Source organism: Xiphias gladius, chromosome 1, assembly GCF_016859285.1.
Source record: "Xiphias gladius isolate SHS-SW01 ecotype Sanya breed wild chromosome 1, ASM1685928v1, whole genome shotgun sequence".
Taxonomy (NCBI): domain Eukaryota; kingdom Metazoa; phylum Chordata; class Actinopteri; order Istiophoriformes; family Xiphiidae; genus Xiphias; species Xiphias gladius.
In genome coordinates this window covers 31,543,056-31,558,958 of record NC_053400.1, presented here as the reverse complement: position 1 = coordinate 31,558,958, position 15,903 = coordinate 31,543,056, and the positions used below count along the sequence as shown (strand labels likewise).

Here is a 15,903-nt window from a genome sequence, read left to right as displayed (position 1 = left end):
TACTTGATAGTTTTTGTGTGTGTTTACACATTGAACTCAAGCAGTTAGCCTGTATACCTACTGTGTCCCTTCTTCAAGTAGGCTGAAACTTTCACTTTCTTTCAAACTTTTCCTCTTTGACTGGCTTGTTGTTGTTTTTGTTGTTGTTTGGCAGACCGCAGCACTAAAGCACTTTACGAAGACACATCCCTATTACGCTCACAAATGTACCAGAAAACAATTACCCAAACTACTCCACCAATAACACTGTGCGCGTACACACTTTTCTCTTTGTGTGTGTGTTCTCCTTCCTCCCAGCAGGTACGGAAATAAACCTTTCTTCCACAAAGGAAAATAATTATCATTCTTGTACAATGAAGGGGGGGGTGGTTTGAGCACAGCGAGAGACAGACAGAGAAATGTAGAGGCAGAGAGAGCGGGCTGATGGGCCCCTGACTGCCATTTCCTTAAATAGAGTTGTGGGCTTCTCTGGTCCAGCCCTGGCAGAGCGGAGGCTCACATTCCCAGCATAGCTGCGACTGCCACATTCAGAGCCTCCCCAACACTGGAGCACTACGTACAGGTAGACTACAAATCATTTTTTCCTTGCTGTTAGCCCCCACCCTGCTTCCTCAGGACCTCCAACCACCAGTTACTATTACAACAGGAGGGGGGGTTGAAAGACTCAAGAGGAAGTGGCAAGGGAGGGGGGTTGGAATAAAGGCTAGAAAAGAATTGTTCTCCATTCATACAGCAGCCATGTCGTTCTACTAGGAAAACCTCCCCCACTGCTGGGAAAGAGAAGAGACAATAAAAATAATCATCATCTGGCCTCTTCACTCACCCATAACACACAAATTCAGGATATGCCTAGTAGCTTGCAACATGTAGTCCTGTAGGACAGAGAGATTTGTGGTAGAGATGTACCATAGGTGCAACTATACTTTATTCTTGAAATTAAATCCAAACTCAAGTCATGTTTGACCTTTTAACAGTGTAGAAAAAAACGATCCGTGGTATCCATCTTTTTAGGGCAGAGAGGAATTCTACCCACAATTATGACCAACTTCCTCCTCACTCTGTTAGACAGGAAATATTGCTTGATACCTATTTTTGCTCTTCATCATTTACAGCCACATGTGTTGGACAGTAGTCCATTGGGCTAAAGTTTTTAATTCAGTGGATGATTTGGGACATATATAATTTTCTTAAAGAACATAGGCATAAAATGCGATGCCCAAATTCAGCGATTTGCTTAATGTCGCCCCACTAAAGGATGACCACTTTGTAAGCAGAGGAGTAACGGAAGATTGTGTTGATGCAGTAGAACATTTTAGAGTAACGATACCAACTGGATTTCTTGACTTGGCAGACCTGGTTTGAATGAGGTTCGGAGTAGATGTAAAGTGATGTCAGACGTTGTTAAGAGCACTCTGTACTGAAAAAGCCAATGAAGCAGGATGCTGGCTTGTACAGTAGCCGTGATGATTCTTTTCCTTTTCCTGTGGAGAAAGACACACACACATCTACACACAGACACACACACGCCGACAAACGTATCCAACTCATCGTCAGACAGGTGCATCCCATTTTAGAAGTATAAGCATTTGCACATGCATGCACACACATTCATCTTGGCGACTGTTTAAAACATTACACAGTATAAATAAAGACCTACGTAACGCCTACTGTACACCAAATCTGCTGCATACACACACACACAGACTCACACACAATGGGAAAACCAGATGAGAGCTGTGCTTTATATATAAAGTTCTATAATTTGACCAGGTGTCCTGGCTATGATGATGCAAGACAGCTATGAAAGGCGTTTCTCTTCCTGTTCTATCATGGCTGACAGGACTCTCTCTCTGTCTCCCCTTCTGGCTATTGGTTGAAATGTGCTGGAGAAACTGATCTTTCACAGATTTTCATTCAGCAAAATTTGCTCCCGTGATCTGAACACAGGAGGGGTTGTGCAAATCTCTACTACAGTAATTCCTGTGGAAATTAGATAGTGTTCCATTTTCCACATTTAACCTTTTTTAAAAGCTTTCCTGATTTCTTTTAATTAGAGCATCAAATACATTGTCTATCATAAAGCACATTGTAAGTCATTTTTGATGTTAGTACCTACAGGGTTCTCTGGTTTCCATGAAAGAGTGTTTTGTAGCAGTTACAACAGTAGGGGTGCCCCCCCTAAATGTCAATGATTTGAATCATCCATCAGGGAGTCCCCAATTCAAAGCTCATATTGTCAGTTGAATCATTTGACACAGAACAATACAGGAAAATGGCATGCCAGGCTATACACCTTTACAAACATAGTTTTGTCCTACAGCCACCGAACTGTAAACCTAACTGTGATGGAAATAGAGAAGGTTGATTGAAACAAGGGTGATGCAGAGCATTGGTGAGGGCAGAGTAATGAGTGCCCTTTTTGTCCCTCCTTTCTGCTTGCTGCCCCGGTGCTGAAATCTAGCAAAGTCGACAAAATTACTCGTGAGCCAGATGCTGGCACTGTGTCATCTACTGCCGTCCAGTGTGAATCGCTGCTTCGGCTGACAGTGCTGTCAACAGCCATGCAGGAGAGCCACTTCGCAGTCCGCTAAACTTGTATTACTGTACTAAGTTCAGGATGCACACTTTAAATTTCTATGACTGTGTGTCAATATGATGTTTTCACATCCCAGATGATGATCAGAGGCACTAGAATGTGAGTTTTGAAAGTTAAATATATGTGAATATATGTGGCCAGTCGACCTTATTCTGAAAATGACAGATATATTATCACTTAGAATTTAACAGGGTAATGTTTGGCCCCCATCATTGCCGGCAATGTTAAGAGGGCAATTATTTGGGGGGGGGGGCATTGTGAAAAAGGGTTAATAACAATAAAATTAGGAAGTATTGTATTAATAATTGTTTAAGACAGGTATATCAGAGAGTGGGAGAGTTTGCTCTGTAGGTACGTTTTAATCCTCAGTTTTGCGATACAAATAGAGACTTGTCCCCCTGATTTATTGAGGCAGGTGCAAACCAGGTAGATTTAAAAATATGGGGGGGTGTGCTGGGCTCAACATTGTGTTAACCGTCAGCCATCGGCAAAGACAATGCCCACCCCTAACTCATAGATCAGAAACACATATAAAACAGAAAACAGATGTTGTAGTTGAGTTATACGTCCATCTCCTTTGATTGTCAGAAACCAGATTTTTAATTCCTCCGAGGTTTAAGAAATCACGTTACCGCAGAAAGTGCATTCACTGCACATTAACACGAAACGGATGTGTGTCAGTCATGTTTGTTTGAAATGATCTGTTATCCAAATATCCAGATCAGAGCAGCATGTGTGCAAGAGAGTCATCCAGTGAGAGCAATGTAAATCACCTGCTGTCTGGTTTCCTGACAGCTTGACTGCCTGTTTCCTGTCACTCAGCTTCACCTACAGACACACTGATTATTTAGAAGGAAAGGGATAGATTTTCTCTCACCGCTCTCCTCTTCCTCAGTTTCACAACTCTCTCAGCAGACCAGTGATGGTTTAACTTCAAAGCTGAAACTTGTCCTAGTATTAATCTTGGAAGCTGAAGCTCACCTTAATAGAATAATCCATACTTAAAGGCTGATATTTTTGATGCACGTATATCGTTTTTCAGAGGACATTTAGTTGATTTGTGCATTTTCCCTTTTCAGTGATGCCAGGTTATAATCTGTAATGGGGCTGTATAGTGATTGATAGCAGAAATTGTCCCAGTTAGAGGTGCAGTGAATTGGTAGTTACAGTTACAGATAACTGATGCAGATACAGATATTTTTCATTTGATCACAGTTCCACCCTGTGTTTAATTTCACAGCAGGAAATAGACTAGAGAATGTTATAGCACGAGTCAAAGACATGGCACCTAAAGTCTATTGGCTGCAGCTATATCCATATAGCCATTAAAAATGTGCCATATCACTTACATATTTTAACAGCTGGTAGGTTGACATTTCCTACTCTTATTTATGGCCCGTTTGTTGTGTTGTGAATGTGGCATAATGTCACTTCCCTTTGGATTGTTTAAAGGCACAATGGGAAATGGCTAAACTTTACTCAGGGTTTTTTTTTTTTTTTTTTTTTAGACGATACTAGACAGGAGTAAACAAAACTCCTCCTCCTCTTCTTCCCTCCACAGTCACTCATGTGTCAGTGGGTCAGGCTGAGGCCAAGGTCAGGCTGATCCCACAGCACTGACTCCCTGTCTGTCTCTTTCAGACAGTGTTTCTTTTCTCTCTGTTTCTTTTTCATCTACTTTCTCTCGCTCCCTTGGCTCTTTGGTTTATTTTCTCCCCTCTTGTTTATTGCATGTATGATTGTCCTGTCTTGTTTATTTTTCAGTCTTCCCTCTTTCTCTTTTCTCCCCCTCCAGTCGAAACCTGTTGACACCAGTGAACTTTCCAGTCCATCTCGTTATATCTTGTATCCACCTCCTTCTTCTCTCCTCTGTTATCCCCCACGTGCAGGGCTCCTAAGCTTGTGTTAGGACCTGTGGGAGCCTGCCTGCACTTCTTGTCAAGACACAGGCTCTCTCTCTCTCTTACTCTCTGGGTGGGGCGATGCAGCATTTAGAATAAGATCACTTACATCATACATTTTGTGTACCACACCTCTTTTACTGTATATATGGTCCTTCCAAGTCGTACATAACATTTTTGGCAGGTAAAAATGCTTCTTGGCAGGTACTCTCTAATGTCTGATTTAAAATTTACAACATATTCAAGTTTTGTCACTGACATCTCTCTCTTTGTGGTGTAACTCAAATGCACAAACATTAAAATTAGAAAAACTTCAACTAACAATTATTTTCATTATTGATAAATCTTCGATTAATCTAAAAATAATCTGAAAATAATCTGTTTTGTCTATAAAATGTCTGAAAAAAAGATATAATTTCCCACAGCCCAAGATGATGTCTTCCAGACGTCTTGCTTTGTCCAAACACAGTCCAAAACCCAAAGATATTCCATTTACTAACATGTATGTAAAAGAAAATCAGAGACTCCTCACATTTGACAACCTGGAACCAGCAAGTAATTGTCATTTTTTGCTGGACTGCAACAGTGGGGCCAGCCCTATAAATGCAAATGTCTGTCACTGACTGAGTGAGTGATGACATTGCACCACTGGTCGGCCCGGCAGAGTGTTGGAGCCCATTGGCCTTCGCTCCGTCAAAATCTAATACCTCATCAGTTGGTCGTTTACAGGTAGCGTTGCCAACTTAGCACCTTTTGTTACTACATTTACTGACTTTTCAGACCCCTTTTGCGACTTCACAAAAGCACCTAATGACAAATTTAGCAACTTTTTGGACAAACCTTAGCAACTTTCTATAGAAGAGTCACCAGTATTGCCTCGCGAGTACGAGGTTGGGCTCTCCCTCCGCCGCCACACCTCTCTATGTGTCTCATTCAATTGACCACAAGGCAGCTGACACAGACACGAATGAGCTTCTAACTTTCTCTCGGAGTGATCATTTTACAGGTAAATATAGCCGAAACCACAGCACAGCTGTTGTATTTAACTCATGTGTGTGGTGATTTTGTCAGACAACGTTGCAGTTATAAAATCAGGATTTTAGCAGTGCAGAGCAGCAGCTTGGAAATGACTTTGAAGTGACTGCTGCTTAACATGTAGTCTCGATGGGCCACGTCAGTCACTATTTCGTACTTATTCCGTTTTCTGACAACCTGAAACAGAAAAAAAAACATAAATTAGAACAGCTTTATTGGGAATTCAGCTGTGTTAAATCACTGTACATGTGAGCACAGAGAGTAGCAGAGAAGCAAACAGATAAAGGGCGGTCCAGCCACATGCTAGGTTTTGACCGAGTCTTATTCCTTGAAAAGTGACTAAATTATTAATTATTCAATTATCCAAATAGTTGCAGGTTAATCTTCTTTTGAAAAACGAAGCAATTAATCAATTAATCGTTGCATCTTTAAAAAATTGTTTTATAATCCAGACTGCCTCGAAATTATGCTGTTAAACTGTATAATAAAAAAGACCGAAACAATAAATATTATCTGGTAATATACAGTAAGGTTTTTGTTTTATGCAGCCAGCAACTTACACTTGCTCTTAGTATATACTTCACAAATATCTGCTTATTTCACAACATTCAGCATCCAAGTATCATGACGGTTTTTGTTTTAAAATCTTCATTCTTGCATTCCAGTACCTGCCACATAATTTAATATGTTTGAAACTCACTTGTAAATGTGTGTGCCATGAATGGCACATTAAATTTGCACTATTATATATAGCATTCCTGCTTGAAAATGAACTTATCGTTGGTCAGGGCTACCAGGCCTAAATATTTGGCAATTAACAGGACAAAATGTTTTGCCGATTTTTATTTTTTTATACTGGTTCAATTTTCTGTTTAATATAAATGTAATTTGTTATCTGGTGTTTCGTGGTGTTTTTGTTAGAGATAGTTAAAATATGCCATTGGAAAAAAAAAACTACTAATACTGTCAGTGTCACAGGTGGAGTGTAGACAACTGATCATTCATGTGACATATTGCCCGACAAGCATCCCATGCCAGTGTTTTGTGTAAACAACTGGAGATTGTGATATTGTGGCTCAGTGGTGTGAAAATGACCCGTCTTAGTTGGTGTTAAATAGAGCCGAAGTACAGAGTAGGGATAGGAATGGGGCTTGGTCTCTGTGTGTGTGTGTGTGTGTGTGTGTGTGTGTGTGTGTGTGTGTGTGTGTGTGTGTGTCTGTCGGGGTGTGTGTGTGTGTGACCCCGGCTGTGGATCCGTTAGGAATCACTGCATTTTTAAGCAGCAGGCTCTGTGGTATGCCAGCACATTCCCCACTGCTGAGCTGGAGAATCCACTCGGAAAGCAGGAGCGGGAACTTTTCCTTTCTACCCCCTCCCACCCCTCACTCCACCCATCTACTACTCTGACTTTCTTAACTTTATTCTCCTCAAGTAACCTCCGCCCACCCTATATCCCTTTTTTACTTCCACAACTACTTCTAAGTTGTTTAAACTGTTTTCCAAGTCCCTTCCGCATACACTGTGGGTCTTTGTCTAAACCATGAAGTTTTGTTTTATGTACCGTATGTGAGACTAAGCTCTGTGACTGTGTTGTAATGTGTTTATGGTTAAAAAGTCAATTCGTGGATCTTTGCATACAGACATCTCCTCCAGTCTTTTGTCTCTGCCCGTGTCTCTCTCTCTTGCTGGGTGTTTTTTAGCTAGCCCCAGCTAGCCTCCTTCGCAGGTCCTTTCCTAAATTAAGCCCCCCCTGCTCTGTTTATTGTTGGTCAGCTCTCTTTCGCTTTTGCTCGGGTTGCTGTCCTTTGGTTGGTAAAGGGAACACGCTGTTTCGGATGTGGTGTTGAATCAACAACAGCTACAGCGATTTGCCGGCAGTGGGACAAAGTCAGCCACTCTCATGTTTGTTTTGCTAACAGGAGAAGCACAGGACAGAGGTTTAGACGCCACAAAGTCACACATACAGAGACTTGTAAGGATTTTCCATGGACTAGATTCTCTAACCATCCTTGGTTACACCTCAACTATAACTTTATCTTAACCCTAACCAAAATGTAATTCTAATCTTTATCTTAAACCCTAAACCCCAAACTAACTTTATCATATTAATCTTCTAATCCACTCACACACACACACACACACACACTGGTTTATGGTTATGCAACTTCACAGTGACTTATATGGAATTTTTTTAGGTATTAGCTGAGTTCATACATACCTTTCCACACTTTCTCGCTCACATACATGCAATCTATTTGTCTCTTTCTCTCTCACACACACAAAGTTGGTTTGTCATTGTCAGTGTTATAGGGAGTTAATGTGTCCCTTTGCTAACCACTAATATGGTCTTATCTGTTGTGCTAGCTGCCTTGTTGTGGCTTTGTGTGCTGTTGACCTATCTATATTTAGAACGAGATGAATCATGTGTCGAACAAACAGTCCCCACAAGTGTGTGTGATTGAGTGTGTCAATCCATTGGGGTGTGTTTGTGTTTGCACATAACCAATGTGTAACAAATGAGCTAAAACAATCACATTGTTTCCACCACTGTCACTTGTGTCTTGTGATCAAAGTCGGATGTGAAGAGGACACGCTGTATCCAGCACAGGGTCAAAGTTTAACCCAATGAACATCTACTGCTCTAAAGTTCCGGGGTCCATATTTGCAGGGGACTCATATTACTTGGAGTTATAATGTGATTTATATGCATTACAGAGATTTTCAGTAGTTTTTGTATTTTTCCCTGGCTCTGTTAGCGTTTTTTAGGTGTTAGGATTGAAACCTGGGAGAGGAGTCACTTAGCCATTGTTACACTCCTGATTTGAATCCAGTGCTAATCCACCCCAGTTATAATTAGTGGAATAATTGTGGATAATTTCAACCAGACAGCACATCTGTCAAAGACTCAAACCAATATCCTATTAAATAAATAAATATCTGTGAAAAATAAAATCCAGTCAAATAGATAGAGCCAAGTGCCAAACTGCTGACCAGGGCTATTAAATTCAGACCAAAAAAACCCCAAAGCAGGCTATTTTATTTTAAATTTGAAATAATTATGTTTAAATAATTAATTGTTTAAATGATTCCAGTGATTTATTCCATAGCTTATATATTTATTTATATAATCAATTGTCTTCCTATCAGTTTCATATAGGTTGACATTTTATTTGATATTTATTTCACTTTATTTATATATTTCATTGCTTATACAATTTTTTTTATTCTTTGACCCTATGTAAAAATAGTCAGGATTTATTAGAGTGAAAACTTTTAGGTCTCTCCAAAAGTCAAGCCGGTCTTTAAAAAGTCAGCAAGGGACAGCTCCGCTTCTCCACATAAATGGCTGATGTTGTTGACACAGTCACATTACTCCGGGATTTTCCAGGGATGTGGCCATGCTCAGTAACATGTTCATGTTACAGTGAAATATCTTATTTTGTGAAGAAAGGCTTTAATTTTCTTCTCTTAAGTACCCACATTTCCTTGAACTGACTTGTGTACTTGTACTTCAGTTTTACGTCAGTCCTTCCCAGAATGGGGCTGAACAACCCTCAGAGAACAAGAGTGAACTTGTTGCATTCAGCTGTGTGTTGTACACGTAGGGGGGCAGTGTTCTATTGATAAATATTGCTGAGCAAGATGTTTTACATTTTAGGAAAAAATGAGTCACCCCACTCACAAAAACCAAAACTAAAACAGCGCCTTGTCTTAAATGTTGGTCACAGACTTCTCAATTGCTGATTTTTTTTTTTTTTTTTTCTCTTTGATTCAAATACGTCTGGTGTTCTGACCATTGGCATCTCTTCCCCCCAGCTGGAAAAATACCCAAGCAAATCAAAGCTTTGTAGGCAGGATTTGGAATGGGGACACCATCTTTGTCTGCCAAAGCCAGGAAGAATGGCGACAGAATAATTGCCACAACAAACATGAGAACTGCGCATCGATTTAAGTCAACTTTTAGAAATAACGGCTCTTAAATACGTATGTTTGTTTCTTTGGCGATTAAAAACAATGACTTCTCCTAGCAGCCACTTATGTGTTTTCTTGTGTTGACTACTCTGTTGACTGAAAATGACGTCACTTGCCACTGATAGGATGCGTCAAAATAAAATAGAATAACCCCATTCCATACAGAAAATGGCTAACATGAACAGGCTGGATAATGAAAAAGAAGTGGCAATTCCAACGAATTATCAGGGCATTTAGTTCTTGTTGCTTTCTTATATTCTAGCTGTTTTGTGTACCTGTGGGTTTAGAAATGTTATCGTTGTTTCTCAGTGCAAAATGGCAGCTCTGTGAAAACGGCATTTCTCTTTGACTTTGAGGGTCCATCAGGGTGGATAGCGTAGGGTAGGCCACCAAATACTGCATCATGACTAAAAATTGGCGTCTTCACGCAAGATAATAGAGACACAGTAGATCCACCTGATGTCTCACAACGTTGATCAAGAGCATTAACTCTAGGGCTAGGGTTAATCGACTAATTAGTCATTTGTTCTAAAAAATTTCAGAGTTAAAAATGCCTGTCAGAATTTCCTAAAGCCCAAGGTGATAGCAGGTGTCTTGATTACTTGTTTTGTCCAACCAACAGTCCAAAATCCACATATAATCAGTTTACCCTCATAGATGACTAAAGAAACCAGAAAGTCTTTACATTTGAGAAGGTGAATCTGGAAAATTCTGTTTTTTGTTTTTTGTTTTCTTAAAAAATGACTCAAAATGATTAATTGATTATCAAAATAGTTGATTAAATTTCTGTTGATCAACTAATTGATTAATTGACTAACTGTTGCAGCTCTAATTAACAGTTATGAGGGCCAATGCGAAATGTTTGTTGAACACACTGTTGTACTGATATCCTTAAATGATGTAGTATGAGCCATTTTAAACGTCTTAAGATGTTAAACATCAAAATAGATTTTAGGAGATTGTAAGTGCCAAAATTGGATAGAAAAAAATGTAATCAGTACTGTGCTGGAGTTTTACGCTGTCCTATGAGAAGAGGGTTGGCAGAGTTATCGGTGAATTTGGCTCTATGTGGACACTATAGGAATCGTGCTCACCAAATTTCCATTATTTTATTACAAAGTGTAGTGAAAAGGGGAACTGGGCTTCTGTGTAGACAGCCAACAAGCTTTCCATCTGAGAAAAGTTTCAGTGTCATTTGCACTCAGAAGCAACTTAAAATGTCAGTGCATCCTTCTGTTTTTGATGAGATTTCATTACATGAGAAGTTTTTTCACATCCAAAATTTGGATCAACTTTATTAATGACCAATCAAAGTTTTCAAGCTCTCTGAAACTTGTTTTCTTTGATTTGAATAACCTGGACAGTTCTTGGACAATAGTGGCACCCAAAATTGGTCTATGATGGCAGTTAATGGTACCTGAATAAACCAGTTAAATAACTTCAGAATTGAGTAGCTGCAGATCACTGTGTAGAGGAAATTAAAGCCTCTTTCCCTGTTCGCTGTCAGTTCAAATTTACTAACACGTAGTGACCCACTGACTTCCCTGTCTGTCTGCTTTCTGTTTGTATTGTACATTCCTCATTTGACAACAAAGTGGCCAGGTTGTGGACGAAAGGTGCACCGTTTGGAAGAGCTATACTAAGAGAGGCAGGACTGTGCTGAAAGCAGCACCATTGTCTTGTAGCCAGAGAGGGTGTCAGAGGGCAGTGCCAGGGCAGGATGGCACACAGAGTTCACCAGCAGACATTGTCCACACCAGGGAAACGCTGTGTCAGCCCCTGAACAAATGACACTCTGTCTGAGGTTTCAGTGTTTGTGTAAGTCTGACTTTCTTTTTCAGTGATTGTACTCAATGATGCTTATGTGATTCATCAGTTCCCGGCATGCCCCTGTCTCTGCCCTACATGAAAGAACAAATTTAACATCCTTTGTCTCATTGAATACCTCACAATAGCTTTCACATTGCATTCAGTCTGTTTTTTCCTTATGTGTAGTCTGTTAAACTACTTTATTGCTCAATTTATGTGACTCTTAATTTCACCCCTAAATATTTTTTCAATGTGTTGAAAATCTGATACTCTCGTGGCTGACAATTATCTGACTAGAGCATCAGGCCTGGCTCTGCATCCTCTCTGTCAGCTGGGATAAAGAGGTGGACAAGTTCAACAGAGCAACTCCTAGTTTTAGTGAAGTTCACAGTGAAAGTCCTGAGTCAGAAACTACAAAGAATCAAAGAAGAAAATAAGGAGTTGGTATCGCTTTGTAAGAAGGAATGGCAGCTCAGTGTTTCCAGTATTTCCTCCGTCAGTGTCGTAACCTCAGTTTAACCGCTCCTCCCCTCATTCCTCCTCCCCTCCTTTTTACTCCAGTTGGATGGGATTAGCACTTTCCCTTCAAGGCTCAGGGTGGGAGCGACCATGCTAGGAGAGGAGGGAAAGAAAGAGTGACATGCATGGGAAAACTTTCTCATCCTGTCCACTTCGAATTTCATTTGACTTGTCGTATTATGTGAATGTTAATGACTTCCTCGGTAGCGAGTGTGCTGTATTTTCTTGTAATTTTCAGTTTCTGAAGATTTATTTAGACAGGGTTGGTTGGTTTCACACTTACAATTACTCCCTCTCTCTGTCTCTGTCCTACTGGGTAGAATGTGGTCCATTTGTGTAATCGGTAGACCAGTGTTTCTCCTAGCAGTTGACCTTTGACCTATGCTGCTTGAGAGTACTGTGACCTCTATTTGAGTGGTAAGAATTGCTGCATGGTTCCAAGGCTGACTCCTTGGCCTTTTAACCTTGGAGTAAGAACATCAATAAGTCTGAAGTAGCTTCCTAAGTTTTCATACCTTTTTCCAGCCTTTTTCTCTTCTGATTTAGTTTAAAAAAAAAAAAAAATTATTCAGGGAGGACAGACCGAGTTTCTGTCTAATTTTAACTTGATTACTTTTTTCTAATTCTTAGTCTTTACATTAGCTGCACGTCCTCCCTGCCAAGGGGAACTATAACTTCCTTATGCTGAATCCGTACATCAGGGGTCTGAGTGCCACGCCAAGTGAAATTATTTTATCCCATCATTGCATTGTTCTTACCACCTGTTCAAAGTGAAGGACAAGGCAAATGACAGCCTCTGTCATGTCAGCCACCTGGCAATGGGGCCTCTGCTCACCTGGCGGTCTATTTAGTCAGTAATATTGACCATTGACCATTATTTACAAAGTATTCCAAAGTGGTTCTCTATGGATGCACATAATGATTCTCCTCATTCTCTTAAGTGACGGGTCCCATGAATATAGTAAAGCGTGCGTGCGTCTGTGTGTTTGTTTGGTGTCCACATATGTTGCGTAGTTTTTATGCTCATTGTAGTTGTAGTCCGTCGAGAAAATTTCCACTGCTTCTGCAACATTATAACACAATTCATCCAAGCATCCTTTGAAATTTACATTAGTATTATTATAGATGTCTATTGATATCTCAGCCTGCATTCTCAACCTTCAGTTGGAGTTCGTGTGAGATTGGACAGACTGACGTGTGTCCTGCTGGCTTTGAATTTGTGATACTTCATGGAGGGAGGAGGTGAGACTTTCTGAGATCAAAGGACTTCATATTTCTTTCTGCCTCTCACTTGCAAGCCCTGCTGAATTCAGAGACCTAGGAAAAGAAAATAAGACATACACAAACCCCTTTCACACAGAGAACCCCTAGGATCGCTGTGTTAACTTTACAACTTTAAGGAAAAGGAAAATGTAGATGGTCTTTGATATGATGTGACAGTCCCGAACAGGCTCACCTTTCAAGTCACAGTAGAGTTCGCCAGCTAATATTTTAGGAAAATAGCAGACAAATGAGCTTCAGGAGGAATCTGTCCTATTTTTAGACATTTCCAGAAAAAAAGTTTGAAAACCAGTATTGAGACCAGTCGGTGGCTGTGAGCAAACTGCAAATTAGATATACCACAGTCATAAAGTATCCTGTGATTGATAAGCTTACGGTAGCTTTAGAGCTGCAACCATCAGTTATTTTATCACTATCAGTTAATCTACTGATTGTTTTCTCGTTTAATTGATTAATTGTTCCGTCTATAAAATGTGAAGAAATATATTCAAATTGCTTGTTTTATTCAACCAACAGTCCAAAGCCCAACGATATTCATTTTCCTACATATATTACAAAAAAAGCATCAAATCCTCACTTATGAGATGCTGGATCCAGTGAATATTTGGAATTTCTGCTTAAAAAAGTCTCAAACAATTAATAGATCATTATTTCATTATTATATCCTTATATCCTTATGTGTCGATCAACTCATTGATTAATTGACTTATTGTTGAAGCTCTGTGTAGCTTATAATCGTAACTGCTGATTTTGGGGGGAAAGTAGTGTATGTAGTGAAGAAATAGAACTACACATGATGATTTCAGATCAGTCATTACAGTTGATTTTTGAATACTGATTCAGAACCTAGATGAAAATTTTTAAGGATTGGCAAATACAGTGCCACATTGTTTTAATAGAGTGTTTGTTTTGACACATAAAATGCTTTCCATCCATTTGTTAAAGGTGTATATAAGGCATTAATCCTTTGAATATGCTACGCAGCTGTTATGAAGATCTACTTCAAACAAATGTACTATAAACAGGTTGTAATGTCAACTTGAGACATTTTAGTTGCCATTGGTTATTGAGTCTGTGACAACAAGTAAGGCCTTTTGTAATTTTTTTCTTAGAGGTCAACAAGTTTATAGATTTTAATGTCAAAAGCAAAATTGTGATGTTTAAAAGTTGGAAGTGCACCCCTGCTTCTGTAAACTTTCAAAGAATATTTATCAGGGTTTCTGTGTTAAATCTTAATGTTTTCCAGTCATTTGGAAATAAATTAGTTTTAATCATGGAACAATTCCTGTTCTCGGATGGACCGAGGCTTGCCTCATTCAGAGGAATGAAGGATTACATCATCCCTGGAGCAGAGTGGAGTAACTCCCTGGCTCCCCTCACACACTGCGCTCCCTCCCTCCATTAATTTTCTCCTCCTCCCTCTCAAACCTCTTTTATAAGTCTTTCCCCACCTCCTCTCTCCGTGTGCTTTATGTCACTCCTAGTGTAGGCTGCCTGGGAAAGCCTGGTCTAGTTCACTCTGTCATGTCCCTTCATGTCACTCATTCACATTAAGTGACATGGATATGAAGAACTTTTCTTCAAAAAATGTGCCTGTGAACTGAAAATGAGTTGGCCAGAGAGACCTTTCAATTGGGAGTAGCCTCTTTTGCTTTTCATCTTGTTAACAATTTTTGAGCAGTCAGGTTCACATTTTTGGATGTGTGAGATCCAGCTATTAGGTGGCTATTTCCATTGTGTTATTTTAATCTTAAAAAAACCTAGCATGAAGCCTGAAGATGATGGTTTTTGTGGTGTATAATTATAAAAACACTCTTGATCATATAAATAGCCAATGCCAAAAAACAGGGTTAAAACTTCAATGGCCAAACTAAGGAACTGTCTTTGACCTAATCTTAACAGTATTAAAACAGCTCACATCAAATACATGGCTATTTCAAAAATAAAGCTATTGAGAATTGTTTACTTTTCCTTATTAGGTAAGTACATTTTCATGTCAGCACAGGTATTGAACAGTTGGTTGACATTAATGTATATAATGTCATTGCTGTATGTCAGAGTATGTTTGGTTTGCAATTTTATTGAACAACCAACAGTCAAACTTGTCACAGTCACGGTGTGTGTGTGTGTGTGTGTGTGTGTGTGTGTGTGTGTGTGTGTGTGTGTGTGTGTGTGTGTGTGTGTGTGTGTGTGTGTGTGTGTGTCGGTGTGTGTGCGTGTGTGTGTGTGTGTGTGTGTGTGTGTGTGTGTGTGTGTGTGTGTGTGTGTGTGTGTGTCGGGGTGTGTGTGTGTGTTTGTCGGGATGTGTCGGGGTGTGTGTGTGTGTGTGTGTGTGTGTGTCTGTGTGTCAATTCCATGCTGTGAGTAGGCTTAAACCCGAATTATTTAATCCTTCAATCCTGGTCATCTCTCATGGGATGAAATGAATGTGAACCTTGTTTGGAAGGCTTCAGGGTCTGTGGTCTTCCATTTGCCCGATCAGAGCTGCAGCTGTCCACTCGACAGGGCAGACAGAGCTGTACATCACCACAAAGTAGGCTGTGACATTGGGATATCTTTCACATGTTTCATATGTCAGATTTAGAGACAAGATCCTTAGGGTTAAGAATGGCCGCAGTGGTCAAATTCACACAGACACACCTCCCAAGCAGGAAGTGAAGCCGGCTGGAGTCCTGTTGCATCCTGTCTCTATTTGTATGGTTGTCCAAAGCTGTTGCCCTGACCTGTTGGTAACTATAGCCCTGGTCCAAGATGATAGGAATGGGCAACTAACGGCCTACTGACTCAGAC

General features: G+C 40.0%; 1 protein-coding gene across 3 annotated transcripts in view; it reads left to right on the top strand.

Annotated features, from left to right (window-relative positions):
- The window catches only part of samd4a (sterile alpha motif domain containing 4A), a 62,542-nt gene that overhangs the window by 19,057 nt on the left and 27,582 nt on the right, over positions 1-15,903 (top strand). The gene's annotated exons all lie outside the window — the stretch shown is intronic.